The sequence below is a fragment of the Staurois parvus genome, unplaced genomic scaffold (genome assembly GCF_062004578.1).
Source record: "Staurois parvus isolate SC_StPar_1 unplaced genomic scaffold, SC_StPar_1.0 ptg000701l, whole genome shotgun sequence".
NCBI lineage: Eukaryota > Metazoa > Chordata > Amphibia > Anura > Ranidae > Staurois > Staurois parvus.
In genome coordinates, this window is record NW_028318497.1 from 1,317,191 (window position 1) to 1,322,871 (window position 5,681).

Genomic DNA, 5,681 nt, shown 5'->3' on the forward strand with positions numbered 1-5,681 from the left:
GAGGTGATGAGGGAGCTGAAGGGTGTTCTTGAATGACTTAATTTATGCAGTACATTTTCATGTACCTTTGCCTATTTGCAGCATTTTCATATTGAATTTCCAGGACTGGTAGTTCTGGTTTGTCAGATTTGCAAATGAAAGCTATGTTGAAGTGGTGTTATTGGCCATTTTCTTTTCTTCTGTTGCAGTCTTCTTTCCGTTGCTTTTATCTTGCATTTATTTGCTGTACCAGGCTATGACTGGGCCCACAACCTGAAATTCTGTATATAGCCCTACAGAATAGGCAGTGCACAGTCCACATGTGTTTTTCTGCTTCGCTGTAAAATACTTGCTGTATTCCTGCTCAACCTTCTGTGCAGATTCAAACTGCTCTTTGGAATTTTTCTGTGTAACTTTGTCCCTTAGAAAGATTGGGTCCTTTTGTTCCTTTATCTGCTTAGTGCTTTTGTACCGGATGAAGAGGACAATGGGATAGATGTGGACACTGTGAAGACGCTCAATAGCATGAGGGGCTATGTCCAACAGACAGTGGCAGTTCTTTTCTGTAATCTCCTTTATTGAAGCAACTGTGGTGACGTCATAGTGCCCACTTCGCCTCTTGTAGTCTATGAAAAGGCAGTCCTTCACCTCACGTTCTATGGCCTGTTGTGAAGCTTTCATTACCTCTAGTGGACATCTGCAGAACCTCCCTGGGGACTCCTTGACAAGCATATCTTTCACAGCATCAACTAATGGTCCAAGAATAAGCACAGGGCGAGGTGATGTGCAGTCGACCCTCTGAACTCGCTGGTATGCCAAGTTCATAGATTCATCTAGAAAAGGGATGGAATCTGTGCTGATTGTGTCAAGCCCTTGAAGTTCCTTGCCATCTTTAGACCCACTCCGCTTGTGTTTGTGTTTCCTTCGGAAAAAAGAGCGCCTGGCAGCAGCAGAAAGAGTCTTCCCAGCAGCACCTTCATCTTTTGCCTCTGAAACACTGAGACGACGGGAGAATTCTTGTTCCATCATGTATTTGCTGGGGATCTGGCCCCTCTCCAGTTTCTGAGCATTTTCATCAAGCTGCCAACCCATCCACGCACCAAAAGCTCCCAAAGGAAGGGTGTCATCCACAAACAGGATATCGTCCTTCTTAAAACTTAGTTCCTTTTGTTCCTTTATCTGCTTAGTGCTTTTGTAACGGATGAAGAGGACAATGGGATAGATGTGGACACTGTGAAGACGCTCAATAGCATGAGGGGCTATGTCCAACAGACAGTGGCAGTTCTTTTCTGTAATCTCCTTTATTGAAGCAACTGTGGTGACGTCAAAATGCCCACTTCGCCTCTTGTAGTCTATGAAAAGGCAGTCCTTCACCCCACGTTCTATGGCCTGTTGTGAAGCTTTCATTACCTCTAGTGGACATCTGCAGAACCTCCCTGGGGACTCCTTGACAAGCATATCTTTCACAGCATCAACTAATGGTCCAAGAATAAGCACAGGGCGAGGTGATGTGCAGTCGACCCTCTGAACTCGCTGGTATGCCAAGTTCATAGATTCATCTAGAAAAGGGATGGAATCTGTGCTGATTGTGTCAAGCCCATGAAGTTCCTTGCCATCTTTAGACCCACTCCGCTTGTGTTTGTGTTTCCTTCGGAAAAAAGAGCGCCTGGCAGCAGCAGAAAGAGTCTTCCCAGCAGCACCTTCATCTTTTGCCTCTGAAACACTGAGACGACGGGAGAATTCTTGTTCCATCATGTATTTGCTGGGGATCTGGCCCCTCTCCAGTTTCTGAGCATTTTCATCAAGCTGCCAACCCATCCACGCACCAAAAGCTCCCAAAGGAAGGGTGTCATCCACAAACAGGATATCGTCCTTCTTAAAACTTAGTTCCTGAGGGTTTTCTGCTGTTCTATCATAAAGTGCTCTGACATAGAATCCATCCCCAGTTTGGTCTTTGATTTTATTGAATTCCTCTAATTTCTGCTGTACTTTTAGTTTGACATTCTCTGTTGGTTTCAGCATTTCTAGGTAAGCTTCTTCAGCCGTTTTGTTCCTCATATCAACAGAGTCATATTCTAGAATCAGGTCTCCTGGAAGTAACCCCGACAGTCCACCGGCTGCAATCTCCTCATCAAAATCCATCACAAATATCCCATAAAGATTACCTCCACAGATCTGCATTCCAAGCTCTACTGGGGATTTAGAAAGGGTGACTGTACGGACTTCTGAATGCCTTTTTACACCATCCATAGGTGTCTTAAGAGAGCTGCGGGGACTTGTGCTGGGTGTGGTTTCCTTTGAAGGTGGAGTCATAGTTCCCTCAGCACTGTCACTGTCTGAAGAAAGGAAAGCTAATAACCAGATTTCCTTTGACAGGGACATTTATACTGATAAACAGGGTAATGATCATCAGTGCCTAGATTATCAGTACAGTCCCAGCAGTGCAGCAAATTAGTGTCCATCAGTGCAGCATATCAGTGTCCATTAGTGCAGCCCTATCAGTGCAGCATATCAGTGCCCATAAATGCAGCATATTAGGGCTGCCTATCAGTGCCCATCAGTGCAGCCTCATCAGAGCCTCTTCATCAGTGCCCATCAGTGCAGCTTAGGGGCGGACTGACAACTCATGGGGCCCCCAGGCAATAGGGGATCATGGGGCCCCCAGGCAATAGGGGATCATGTCATTGCCCAAACTCAAAAAAGCCTATGAAAAAGGTACCAGGGGCATCTCATGGGGCCCCCTACTGACCCCGGGCCCTCGGGCAGTGCCCGAATTTCCAAATGGTCAGTCCGCCCCTGGTGCCACCTCATCAGTGCCCATCAGTGCAGCCTCATCAGCGCACAGCAGTGAAGAAGAAAAATTACTTATTTGTAAAATTTTATAACAGAAATAAAGAAAAAAAATTTTTTTTAAATGTTTTGTCTTTTTTCATTTGTTTAGCAAAAAAATAAACAACCCAGTGGTGAATAAATACCACCAAAAGAAAGCCGTCACAAAAAAATGCTAAAAATTTCATTTGGATACAGTGTTGCATGACTGCGCAATTATCATTCAAAGTGTGACAGCATTGAAAGCCAAACATTGGCCTGGGCAGGAAGGGGGTAAAAGTGCCCGGTATTGAAGTGGTTAATAACACTGTTAAAGCTATGAAAGTCTTTTTTTTCATCTATGAAAACTGAAAAATTGAAAAGAAAAAAATGATTTAGAAAATTGGCCTTTTCCCTTTTCATGTGACCAGCTTTCAGTGTTCATCCAATATGAGGCCTATCTGATGTTTCATAGCATTTTTTTACTATTGACATATTTGAAAACATATTTGGGATTTGTTTTGCTTACTATAGCAATTTGTTTCTCGTATTGTATTTGTGCCACCTTGATTGCTCCCTTGCATTTCATGTTGCATTCCTTGTAAATCTGGAACAAAAAGGGTTTCCCTTTTACATTGTACTTTTGTTTTTTTCTCCCTTTTCTTAAAATGTAAACCACAATTTAGCCACATAGGTTTCATTGTAGAATACAATAACTAAAATACTTGTTTATCTTATCTTGTTTATCTATCACACTTCCACTTGCCTTTTGTGCACATTTTTAAAAATATTTGGTCCAATTGAGTTTTGTACAGTAAGGACCACAACTTATTTAAGGTAGCTTTTTAAAAAATTAGAGTTATTGTCATACCAATATGCTTGTTTTTCCTGGAAGGTATGGAAAATGTGATTACACCATAATCACTACATATTCAAGTTGTCTCGGTAATACACTCTGTGTTGTTTGAAACAAATAGATCCAACAGTGCATGTTTCCTTGTTGGGGCTTCTACCATCTGTTACAAGAAATTGTATTATGTTTAATACAATAAAACATAATACAATGTATTATGTTTAAGAAATCATAAGCCTTTGTTGACTGCAGTTCAATTTGCCCAATCAATATCTGAGTTATTAAAATGGTCCATAATGATATTAAAAAAACAGTGTGTGTGTGTGCGTGCGTGCGTGCGTGTGTGTCATATGCTGGATTGATAAGAAAACCCAGCACTAGCTCTGGGCATATTATTTGCTCATACAGAGTGAAGAACTAGATGACGTGCATGACGTGTGCATGGAGCCTAAGCCTCGAATTCACAATGCACCACTATTAGACTTAGTTCTAAAAAAAATCCTTGTTCTCCTTTCAAAAGTGAGTTTCTGGTAGCTCGGTAGAACCACATGGAATCAAATGCGCAGTAGTAATCTCAATAACATACACTGAACATAACATACACTGAATTGTCTCTAAATTGTCAGGACACTCTGTTACCGGAGGTCAAGTTATAGTTATGCTGAATATGTTTGAATCTCTTGATAGGTCACAGTCATGTTCTTTAACCAAGTAATATATGGTACATCATCACTGGATTTCTGTTGAATATTATCTGTACCTAGATGTAAATATTATGCTTAATCAGGAAATGGATCCTGTAACTACTGTGTCTATTTTGTTTATTTTGAATAATTAAAATAAAAATTATTGAAACAGAAAAAAAAAATCCTGATCACTTTGTGACATGACTTTGTATATAGACATGTCTTTGTTTATAAACCATGTGAGACCCGGCTGCTGTGTAACAGGGGCATTTCTTCAAAATTTTGCTATGAGGCAGAATGCATTTGAGTTAATGGGAAAGGTAAAATGAAGGTGGTTACAGGTGGTTTTAAGAGGTGCCAAAGACTTACAATGGCTCCTGAGATTTAAAGTGTATTTCCCCTTTTTCAGCCAAATTAGGATAACACCGTCACCTACTTTTTGTTTATTACATGTCCCCATAACATATAATATAACATATAACATAACTTAACCAATTGAAGCCAGGACTGTTTCACCACCTTCCAGTCAAGGCCATTTTTCAGCACACATTAAATGACAATTACTCAGCCATGTAACACTGTACTCAAATTAATTGTATATCTTTTTTTTTTTAGATAGATAGATAGATAGATAGATAGATCTTTCTTTTGGTGGTATTTTATCACCACTTGGTTTTTTTTACTTTTACTATATAAATGAAAAAATACTGAAAATTAAAAAAAAAACCAGACTAGATTTTGTTATACAATGTTGTAAATAAATAATCTTTCTTCATAAATTCAGACCAAAAGTATTCTGGTACTTTTGGTAAGAATAACCAAAAACAGTGTGTATTATTTAGTCTGTTTGAAAGTTACAGAGTCTACATAGTATTTTATATATATTTGAAACTTGATCAGTCCTGATGTTCTGACAGCCTGTCTAATTTCTTGAGGCCCTAAAATGCCAGGATAGTACAATTACTCCCCAAATCACCCCTTTTTGGAAAATAGATAGTCCAAGATATTTACTAAGAGGCATGGTAAGCATTTTGAGTTTGATATTTTTATCACAATTTCTTGAAAAATTAGGAAATTAAATAAAAAAATGTTTTTTTCACAAACATGAATTTAACAAGTTATTTCTCACACACAGCATAGGCACAACGTAGGCTTACAAGTACACCACAAAGTACATTACATTTAAGTAACAGACAGCATGGATTCATGAAAGACAGAAGTTGTCAAACAAATGTGATTTCTTTTTATGAGGGGGTGAGAAAAACCTTAGACAAAGGAGTGACTGTGGATATAATATACTTGGACTTTGCAAAAGCATTTGACGCAGTTCCCCACTCATGGCTAATGTGTAAGGT

The 5,681-nt window shown here is 39.5% G+C and overlaps 1 pseudogene; it reads right to left on the reverse strand.

Moving 5' to 3' along the window:
• Positions 1-216: 216 nt before the first annotated feature.
• Positions 217-2,293, reverse strand: LOC149446020 (disks large homolog 5 pseudogene; annotated as a pseudogene).
• Between the last annotated feature and the right edge of the window lie 3,388 nt (positions 2,294-5,681).